Source organism: Oculina patagonica, chromosome 4, assembly GCF_052425735.1.
Source record: "Oculina patagonica isolate OP01 chromosome 4, crgOcupat, whole genome shotgun sequence".
Classification (NCBI taxonomy): domain Eukaryota; kingdom Metazoa; phylum Cnidaria; class Anthozoa; order Scleractinia; family Oculinidae; genus Oculina; species Oculina patagonica.
This window is the reverse complement of record NC_135761.1, coordinates 33,116,763-33,128,592: the sequence shown is the minus strand read 5'-3', so window position 1 is coordinate 33,128,592 and position 11,830 is coordinate 33,116,763.

Genomic DNA, 11,830 nt, shown 5'->3' with positions numbered 1-11,830 from the left:
GAAGATGCTCTCCATTTAATAGAAAAGATTGTGTCCATTTTCATCCGTGTATAGTTGAGCCGGCAAAGTGGCGTATCAGAGACGATTGAATGTTTGCACAGCGAAATAATCTTATTTTTGTTCTTGATGTAAAAGCTTTTCTTACACACCTCCCAAGACTTCAGAAAACAAAATGGTAATGTATAGTATTTCTACGAACTATGATGGAATTTTTGAAAGGATCCGTAAAGCCAGCAAGTAAAACAAATGGACTACAAAATGAAATCCTGGTTTAGGTAATTGCATGTAATTAAATTCTACCACGGCTACAAAATTTCACGGTTTTGAAATTTTCTTTTTCTTTATTCCTTTCAAAACTTTTCCAGACCCCATCTTGAATAAAAATTCATCTGAAACGTTTTTTCATGTTTCATTTATTTTTTCACGTTAAGTTGGGGTTTTCAGGCTTTTGAAACAAATAACATCTATTTATAGATTGAGGCACCGTATTTACCTTGTTTGTCTCAGTAGTTCACTAGGCCGCTTTCTTGGCCAGGATTCAAATCACGCAATTTTGATGTTTACTCAGCAGAAGCTATTTGATCACTCTCCTATTTAGAATTTTATCTAAACCCTGATTTCTGTTAAGCGTGAAATATATATTTTTGTGTTATTCAAGCGTTCGACTTTTTGTACATGAAAAGCCATTACGTCAGTCACGCAACGTTTTTTTGCAGCAAGCTTCTGCTTTTGAAAACGGCTGGTAGCCAAAGAACTTTTCGGCCAGACCCCACTTTGAAGATATTTTCCATTTAGCAAGAATTGTGTCCATTTTGTCCATGCATTTTCATTCATGTACCGTTGGCCCGACAAAGTTGTCTGTCACAGACGAATTGAATGTTTGCACAACAAAACAACCTTATTTTAGTTCTTGGTGTAAAAACTTTACTCGCACACTTTTCAAGAGCTCAGAAAACAAAATTGAAATGTAAAGTAATTATATAATAATTTCTACAAGCTAGAATGGAGTTTTTAAAAGGATCGGTAAAGCCATCGAGTGAAATAATTGACGGCAAAATGAAAACTTGCCCTTTGGCGCGGATAGTTAATTAAATTTTATCACGGCATGTTAATTTCACGGCTTTTTAAGTATTCAAAATTTTACAGTATAATAATGCCATTCAAATGTTTCTTGGCCTCATCTTGAATTTTTTTTTTCTTTTTTCACATTTAGTTGGGATTTTAGGATTTTAAAACGAACAGCATCTGTTAGGCGTGATCTAATGCATGCCCTTTTTTAGTCTTTATTATTTTCTTTTAAAGATTTTCTGTTATTGTTGATATTTAAATGAATAGTTTTATTCGTTTTCAAGGCTTTGAAACGAACAGCATCTATTAGATTTAAGACACACCGTGTGGTGTTATCTGCATGATACGCGTGATCTAATGCATGTTAGCCTTTTTTTATTATCCGTTATTTGAAATTGTGTTTTGGAGAATTTTTTTCTTGATATTTAGGTGATTTGCTTTGTTCAACCATTAGCGAATACTGTATTTTTCTGGTTACTCCGCTCTTTTTAGCGAGAAGTTTATGTTTTTTTGTTTTTCATTCAAGGGTTCTGAGTTTCAGTCGGAACCGATCGGCGATGGAGAAATTATCTGAAATGAATAATCACGCAAGTAGAACTGGCGTTTGCGTGACTGCATCCTAGAATGCAGCGGATAGACAGGCTTTTCGATCAAAAAATCAACTTGACTTAAAGAGCTCACGTGTTTGAAAGCTTAAAAGCTTTCTAATTTTTTCAATTTTTTTTGTTGTTGTTTTGGCATAATACAATTTTTTAAAAACCTTAAACGCTTCTTTGTTTTTAACGAATTCTTTCTAATTGTTTGTTTGTTTGTTTTGCACGGAGATCATTTGTAAATGCCATTCAACTGGTGTGAGTTCATTTATTCAAGATTATGAACACACCAAACGTTTTCAACCTAATCAGTCATTTATCCAGGCATGTTGATAAAAGCAGCTAATGTGATGAAGGACATTTTGACACACTACTATAACTCACGGAAACTGAATAACTTATGCAAACCTCGGATTTGTGTGTCACAGTTTAATACTCACCCACAAACTGCTGCTCGGCTGGCGCCACCACCAAAGTGCTGAGGAGGGCAGGGGAGAAGTGTGAGGAGTAGAATGTGTGATGGGAGAGAGTAGAGTCAAAGGCTGCAACGGATGGGGGAAAGGGGAGTAAAAGGGGAGATTCGAAGGTGAATGGCTAAGAAAAGGGAAACAGGGGGAGGTGGGGGGTTGAATAAAAATATATGCTTGATTGTATCGCGCAACCTTTGACTTTTTTTCATGGTTCTCTTTTTAGAAGCAGTTCAAAATTTTATGTTCAAAAATTTTAAGTGCAAAATAATAATAATAATAATAATAATAATAATAATAATAATAATAATAATATTTATATAGCGCTATTCAGCTAATCTGCCATTATACAAAGATAGAAACTAAAATCTAAAAATACCGAGGTTATTCAGTATTCAGAACAAAATAAAAATTTGAAAGACTAAGCAGGAATTTGTCCAAGCATGGACAAACAACCACAGAATCGTGTGTTACTTAATTAAATGGTATTTTAAAAGTTTTCCTGTACTTGCCTTATCAAGTAGTTAAACATTAACCGCCCGGTTTTAAGCTTTAATCTTTAAGGTCTTTAAGCTTCTTGTTAAATTTTTGGACCTTGAGGGTGGGCGCTTATTCGAGGTGGGCGCTTATTCGAGGCTGGGCGCTTATTAAATTTTCACCATTTTAAGCAAGTAGCACGTTTATTTTGCAAGAAAACAACAATTATAATAACTAAATGTGAAGGTGTACGAAAGCTGAAATTTTTCGGGATAGTCATTTAATAGTCAATTTTAATCTCAACTTCAACAATAATCATCCTTTCTTTTGTGCCCTCAATTTAGAGGGGTGGGGGTGGGCGGATATTCGAGGCTGGGCGCTTATTAACTTTTTCTACCTTCAGGGTGGGCGCTTATTCGAGGTTGGGCGCTTAATCGAATAAATACGGTACCTTATTATAGGAAATTAACGCTTGTGTTTATTAAAGTATTTGAAATTAACGCGACTTAAATTAACGCGGATTGAGGGGAAAATTACTTCCCAATAAAGGAAATTAACGCGAAAGAGGGGGTAACATTTCAAAATGAAGAAAATTAACGCGACGTACACAACAGGAACAAGTTGATTTCAACAATTTTTGGCGTATAATACCTTTATGCTCTGAGTTAGCCTGTAGCCTGTGCGGCAACTGCCCCCCTCCCCTCAAGAAATGCTGAAATAGAGGTCCTCGCTCTTGATAATAATGGAAACTTGAGACGTGATGCACCTTTAAATGGAAGCCCCCCACCCACCCCGGGGAAAGAGGAAACCCAAATGAGAATAATGCCCCACAAACAGGGGACATATTTTCTAGCCAAGCCCCTACCAAATTAGAATAATGCCCCACATTCAGGCGACAGTGCAAGCACAACCAGAGCAAACAAACGATAAATTTCCATACAAAACCGAACAAAAACAATACAAATTTGAATTAACTGACCGGAAGCAAAGTAATATATTATAAAAATTAAATTGTGTATACAAAAACAAAAGCTAAAAAACCAAGTCTTAGTTCCTTCCCCTGGGTGGGGGATAGGGCCGGAAACGAGAAAGAGATACCAATAATAAATAAATAAATACTTGTAGGAAATGTTGTCAAGAACAAAAGGATATTCAACATTTGCTAAATCCTAATAACATAAAGGAAACGAAGGGCATTTTGTAACAAATAAATTCAGGAGATTTGCTGTACCTTTCGTTCGTCTTGCTGACAGGCTCATGTCCCAGTCCCCTTACATGCCACGTTTTAACGTTGGACACCGGGTTCCTGGGAACACTTAAAAAGTGTCCCAATTCCCAACCTGAATCCTACCTGCTTGGCCAAGGTAACGGACTAAAATATACTTATCCCCCACCCCTTCAGGCAAGGCAAAGAGTCAAAGCCCCAACAAAGCCCCACCCATGCCCCATGTCTCCCCAGGGCGAGGGGGGAATCCAGTGACAGGTGCATAATACAGACGCGTCGTATTAACGTTGCCATAGACCAGTTGACACTTTAAACTCGCAACCTAAATCGCCTTCGCTCTGAATGAAATCGCTTCCAAACCTGCCAAAAGAAGACACCGGAACGCAGGTAAATGGCAACATTTTTATTTAATGATAATGTATTACTAATACAGCATTTGGATTGAAACAAGTAAAAACACAGGTAGCCCAAGCCGCTTAAAGGAGCCGTCAACATATAGACTACCTATGACATTGCGTAATAACGTTATTACAAGGGTTTGTATGGGAATTTAACGATCGTAAAAATAATTCAAAATAGAGGAAAAATATCCAATAAAATTAACTTACCTACATTTTTCTGTTTATGTCTTACATTTCTATGCCGTTTGGAGGCGATTTGAAGCCATTTCAGTGGGTTTTAGGTTCGCTGTTTTCCTCTCCATATATAAAAAACAGCGAACCTAAAACCCACTGAAATGGCTTCAAACCGCTGTCCTAGCCGATTTTGTCCCCCCTGGATTTTGTCCCCCCGGACCAAATCCGCTAGCGGGTATTGTCCCCCCGGACAATATCCGCTAGCCGATATTGACCCCCGGGAGTCAATATTCGCTAGCGGATTTTGTCCCCCCTTCGCGAATTTTGTCCCCCCGTCAAAAGTGATCATACTTCGCTATCGTACTCCTGGAGTCGTAAACGAATAAAAAAAAGACGATGAAATGTGAAAAAGAATATTTCATGAACATTGCAAAGACGAAATAGACAAGGTAAGTCTCGGTGTTTACCAAACACCGCATTGGAAAAGCTATGTTATTCTCAACACGGCAGCGTTTTCCAATCGAAAATCAAGTGTCATTTTTGTTGATCCTAGGCTAAAGTGCAGAACCAAATTTCCATTTGATTTTTTTTGTTAGTTTGTTGTATACGTCTGAAATTATAATAAAACATGTTCGGCTAACAAGTCCCAGTGTCAAGTTAGTTTAATAGAATAAATGTTCGGTTGAGTGAATTTACAAAAACCTGAAAAGATAGAGGACAATAAGATTACTGGACTCTAATTACATTGTTTTCTTTTTGTTTTTACTCTAGACAATAGATTTCTTCTAAATAGCTTCCGACATTAAACAGTTTTTCGCTTGCCGATAAAACAAAGAGCAGTTTTCTCGACTTTTGCAGCGTAAGAAGTGTTTTTTGTAGCATAAGCTTTGTTAAAAGTTGTAAACTTGAAATAAAAAGATTTTCACAAAAAGCACAAACGCGAGTTTTATCCCTCCTTTGAATTAGTTGTGAAACTAGAGTAAATACGTGTTCACGGTATGATAATTATTCTTATACCGAAAGTGTAAAAACACGTTTACTGTTGTGTGTTTAATATTCTCTCGCTGTCTTTAGTTTCAAGTTAAATAAAGTTGCTAACACCGCGTTTTTTTCTAGTTTACTCCACTTTGAACAAATTATCATCATGGAGTAATCAATAGTTACTGCATGGACAATAACTCGTTCAAAAAGACTAATTACATTGTCTTTTTGTTTACATTTCACAACTTTTTTTAAAAGAGATTCCGCGACTTCGTTAAAAAGTTTTTTTGTAGCAGTTCCGATAAAGCAAGTTTGTCGGCTATTCAGTAGCTGCCTGCGCAAGCGTGTAAACAGAGTAGGTAAGTGAATTTTATTGGATATTTTTCCTCTATTTTGAATTATTTTTTACGACCGTTTAATTCCCATACAAACGTTATTACGCAATGTCATATGTAGTCTACCGTAAAATTCCGGTTATAAGCCCCCCGCTCATAAGCCCCCCCGGTTATAGGCCCATCAACCTGGAAACAAAAAAATACATCCAGTTATAAGCCCCCCAGGATATAGGCCCCCCCCCCCCCTCTACCGGATGACAGTACTGAACAGGGCTAAATGTTGCTTTTTGTGCGTTTTAACTTAGAAACGTATTTCGATCAACACTCCTGAGGCTCTTTTCGAAACGTTCTTTTCCTTCCGCTTATAAGCCCTCCCGAATATAAGCCCCTCCGCTTATAAGCCCACCCAAAAACCCTTACGAAGTTGTATAAGCCCAGGGCTTATAACCGGAATTCTACGGTATTTGTTGACGGCTCCTTTAGGACCTCTAGGAGCTTGGGCGACCTGTGGTGTCTGTTCTTATCAACAAACATGTCTTGAGCATTTCGCTCGTTGACACTTGCCGACACTAGCTTACGTAGTTGTATTTCAACACAAGAGCCCAAAAACGTCATATTCAGTGGCTCATGTCGAACTTTCTTTTTCGAGTTTTTTTGGAGCGGGAAAGAACATTAGAATTAATCCACGTGATGGCGTATTTCCAAAGAGAACAAAACTAAACATCTGTAGTCTAAAACTAGCCGAATTTGCTCGGTGTCGAGTGAAAATACGCTTAATTTAAGAGGGGTATTTTAACACAAGGGAAATAATCGCCTTTTTATTGGCTCGTGTTGAACTATCTGATTTGATTCTTCTGTACCTGAAAAGAAAATAAGCTTTAATTTAAGCAGTGGTATTTCAACACAAGAGCCTTAAGACGTAATTTTCAGTGGCTTATGTAGCAGTTTCTTGTTCGATTTTTTTAAACTTGCCGTGAACATGAGAATCAATCTACATGATGGGAAATTTCCAAAACGACCACTACTGTCAATGTCAAGTTTCAAACTGGCCAATTTAGCTGGATCTGGAGTGAAAATAGCTTTAATTTAGGAAGGAGTATTATAACACAAGGGCTGAAACTGTTCAGTCATTTACAGTGGCGTAGCCAGGGGAGGGTTCCAGGGGTTCCGGAACCCCCCTTCGGGATATCGCAATAGCTAATTCAAGAGAAAAAATATTATTAGAACCCCCCTTTAATTCCGCCAGATTAGAAAAATGAAATTTTTGAGAAAATAAAATGAAATCTATAAAGTATCACCTTGTGTTTACAATTACAAAATTTCGTGTATACAAGCCTGCGTTGTACGTGTAGTGCGGATCAAGACCTACCAAACAGTGTAGTTCAGGCCTTGGCAGAATGTGACAGCGATTTTTTTCCAAATGTGCACAAGTTGCTGCGCATCTTGTGTACGTTGCCAATTACTTCTGCAGAATGTGAGCGATCGTTCAGCACATTGCGCAGACTAAAGACATACCTGCGGGCTACAATGACCAGCGAGCGAGAGTCAGGACTTGCTCTTATGAACATACATTACAACAGACAAATTGACATTAGTGCAACAGTCGACATTTTTGCACGGAAGCATCCACGGCGCCTACTTCTGGCTGATATACTAGCTGACTAGTGAGTGACGGTACGCCGGGAGTGAATGGTACGCCGGAAAAATTACCTGGTACGCGGGATTTTGAGCTTCCCTTCTAAGAAATACTAGCTTCAATTGACGCTAAAATTGCTAAAAATTTATGCTTAGAATCAAGGAGATGCCATTTCTGGGGACCGCAAATTTCAAAATTTCCCGGGGGACCATGCCCCCAGAACCCCCTAGAGGCGGAGCGCCTTCGGCGCTCGGTTTTACCCTCACAATTAAAATTCACATTTGGAACCCCCCTATACAAAAATCCTGGCTACGCCCCTGATTTACATCGGCTTATCTAAAACTATCTGATACGAAACGTTTTTGTGGAGTGTATCGAATTTATGAGTTCGAGTTAGAAATTTCAAGTTCGAGTTAGACATTTCGAGTTCGAGTTATGGGGTAACATTTTCCCAGTTGGTCACATATAGTGTCGCCCTTATCACCAAATGAAAGCTAACTGCAAGCAAATAGGAGTGGAACTTACTGCAAGCAAATAGGAATGGAACTAACCGCAAGCAAACAAGAATGGAGCTAACCGCAAGCGACTCGAACTCGATATTTTGATTCGAAATCGAACTCAACTCGAAATTCTAACTCGAACTCGAGCTCATGAAATGGACAGACCCGTTTTTGTGCTGTTTCAGTCGTTCGTCCGTTTAACAACTACAGAGGTGGAACCACGCTTGCTACTACGGGAAGTCGGGATATAACACAGCAAAAAAGTCCTTCGGGACGTCAGAGAATATACAGTTACTTGGCTCTAAGAATAGAGTTTACTTCCAATAGCATAACCTAACGGAATGTTAGTATAACCGGCGTCCGACAATACCAAACATCACCCAAGAATATTTAACAGTGCGGTTCTACTTAACTTCCAATAGCATAACCTAACGGAATGTTAGTATAACGGGCGTCTGAGGGCCTCTTCACATGAGCCCGGTTTACGAGCTGTCTTAGGGCCTCTTCACATGAGCCCGGTTTACGAGCTGTCTCAGTTACCAGGACGGATTTTGACCTCTGTTCATATGGAAAATTTTAGCCCGGTTGACGTGGATAAAATTCAAGAAACGAAGGCAAAATGGCGACACATAAAGTTGCATCTTTCGCGACTATCGTAGCTTTATTGACCCATGTAACTTTATTAATAAAGCTAATTCGCATATTTCTGAAGTGGAAATAGATACAAGGCAAAATTAAACCATTTGGACCGCCTAATTACGAAAGGGAAGCTATTTTCTCAAAAAAAGTTGCGTCCCGGCGACCGGGCTGGAGCGTTCATATGGGAAAATATTCTTCCCGGTTGTCGAGATCTCGGTTGCAGAAACCGAGATATCGGTAACCGGGCTGGCCCACCTTCTCATATGAACACATCCAAAATTTTACAAGAAAATAGGAGTGAGCCGAGATCTCGGTAACTGGGCCAGCCCGGTCAACCGGGATCATACGAAGAGGCCCTGACAATACCAAAGATTACCAAGGAATATTTAAGGGCCTGATTACATGAGCCGGGCTGGCCCGGTTTGCCGAGATGACTTTCTGCCCGGTTTTATAGCATGAATGATCAGAGCAGGAATGATCTTAATCACCTTTTCCCGACAATTTGGTGGTTAATTTTTTGCACTTATGCAGCTAGATGGGTTACGTTACCTCTACATCCTATTTAGAAGAAGTAGCATTGAATTTTTGGTCGGATATCGTGCTCGGAAGAGAAATTTAATGCTGGCCCGCTTAGCCGGGCTGGCCCGGTTAACGCGATTACATGGAAAATTTTCAGCCCGGCTAGCCGAGATCCCGGTATCGCGATACCGAGATCTCGGCTATCCGGGCTGGCCCGGTTGTCATGTAATCGCGAAGTTGATTTTTGTTGCCTTAACAGACGTGCCGAGATCTCGGCAAACCGAGCCAGCCCGGCTCATGTAATCAGGCCCTAACAGTGCGGTTCTACTTAAGGGCGACGTAGTGGCACGATACAGATTACATCTTTCGGGAAAACGCTATTTTTGAGAGCATGAACAAACGTTCATAAAGTCCATTTGCTTAAGTTAATCCTAGCCTTGAAACATTAATTACTTTTTGATCTCACGGCTAACAAACCAAAACAATAATTTCTACGTTGGATTTCCTATGTTATTACCAGCGAAGCGAATAAATAAAACCAAACCAAATAATCATTTTTCCTCTCCTTACATCTTATTCGATTATTATAAATCTGGAAGGAAAATCAGGATTAATCCACGTGATGGCGGTCTTCCAAAAAGACCCAAACTGTACATTCGAAGTCTTAAAGTTGCCGATTTGGTTGATCTGGAGTTAAAATGAGCTTTAAATTAAGAGGGTGTATTTTAACACCAGGACTCAAAATTATCAATTTCATTTCGTCATCTAGAACTATCTTATTCGACTCTTTTGGACCTGCAAAGAAAATTAGGATTAATCCACGTAGTGGCATTTTCCCAGAACGACCTAAACTGTACATGTCAAGTCTCAAACTGGCCAATTTGACGGGATCCGGAGTGAAAATAACCTTTAATTTAGGTACTGGTATTTAAACACACGAGCCCCAAAATCTTATTTTGAGTGTCTCATGTAACACTTTTTTTATTCGATTCTTTCGGAAGAGAACATAAGAATCAATCCACGTGATGGCGATTTCCCAAAAGGAACAAACCTGTACACGTCAAGTCTCAAATTGTCCGATTTTGCTGGATCTGGAATGGAAAAACGCTTTAATCTACGTAGTGCTATTTCAACACAAGCCCGCAATTGGTCATTTGCATTGACTGATCTACAAATATCTTAATAGGATCTTTTGGACCTGGAAAGAAAATTATGATCAATCCACGTGATGCAGGGACCGTGGAGAGGGAGGGGCTAGGGGGGGGAGGGGTTTAGCCCCCACCCCACTTTTTTACAGTAACAAGAAAAAAATATAATGAAGTAAAGAACAAGCGAAAAAATACTGAAATTTGTTTCACCCAAATATTAAAGACGAAAAAAAAAGTTACTATTAACAAAATAACTTCCTTCAACTTAGATATATAAAAAAAGGTAAGTGCGGACAATTGTCTTAAGGTTTTCAGTTATTATTTAAAGATGGTTGGGCTACTACAGGATCATGCCCTTTATTAAAAACTCTCATGAAAAAGGCCTGTTTCCTCGTTGGTCAGTTTCGATCCGACCAAATCGGTTAAGTTTATAAGACGATCCGGTTTGTTTTCGAACTCATGCTAAAGGTAATTCATTTTGTAACCTAAAGTGAAATTGTCTTTTCCGTTTTCATTCCTTCTGGTAACATCTCAGTTGCCGGTACTTTAACATAGTGAGAAAGGTTCGCGGGAAGTCAGGGTCGATTTATTGAACGTTTTGTGGAGCAACGTCTTTTTATCGCAACGTTTTTGTCGTTTCAAGTAATACTTTTACCAAAACCTTTTTTGCCCCAAACGTTTAAATTTTTAATTTCAAATGCATTTTCCGGTATTTAAGTGTAATTGAATTCCAAGATTTCCCTGAACACAAGATTCCAAAAAAGTCATTTCCAGTCGCTCGTGTAACACTTTTTTATTCGATTATTTTGGACCTAGAAAAAAAATCGGGATTAATCCACGTGATGGCAGCTCTCTAAAAAACCCCAAATTGTACATTTCAACTGCCCCACTTTGCGGATCTATACATGAAATAAGCTGTGGAATTTTAGCACGTGCCCAGGAACGTTATTTTCAGTGGCTCATGTAGCACTTTCTTATTTGCATGATTATTTTGAACCGGGAAAGAAAATTAGCTTTAATCCACTTGATGGCAATCTTTCAAAAAGACGCAAACTGTATCACGTTAAGTCTTAAATTGGCTGGTTTAGCTGGATCTGGAGTGGAAATTAGCTTTATATATTGAGGGGATTTTAAATCTTTTTTTTTTCATTGGCTCATCTAGATCGTTCTTATTCGCATTGTTATTGACCTGGGAAAAAAAATATTTCACGTGATGGCGGTTTTCCAAAACTACTCAAATTGTACATTTCAAGTCTCAAAGTGAACGATTTGAAAATAAGCTTTAGGCTACGTTTACACGGGACCGGTCCGGAACCGTTCCGAACCGAACCGGACCTGTTTACATGGAACCATTTGGAACCGATCCAGGTGTTTACACGCGACCGTTCTGGAACCGGTCCGGAACGGATCCAAAACTGGACCTGCTATTTTGCAGGTCCAGTTATGGATCCGTTCCGGACCGGTTCCAGAACGGTCGCGTGTAAACAGAAGGCCTATCCGAAAATCGGACCGGATCCGTTCCAGACCGGTCCCATGTTATCATAGCCTTAATCTACGTTGTATTATTTCAACAGAAGTGCCCAAAACGTTACTGATTTTTAGTGGCTCATGAAGAACTTTGTAATTCGATTCTTTTGGACCTGAAGTGAAAATTAGGATCAATCTAC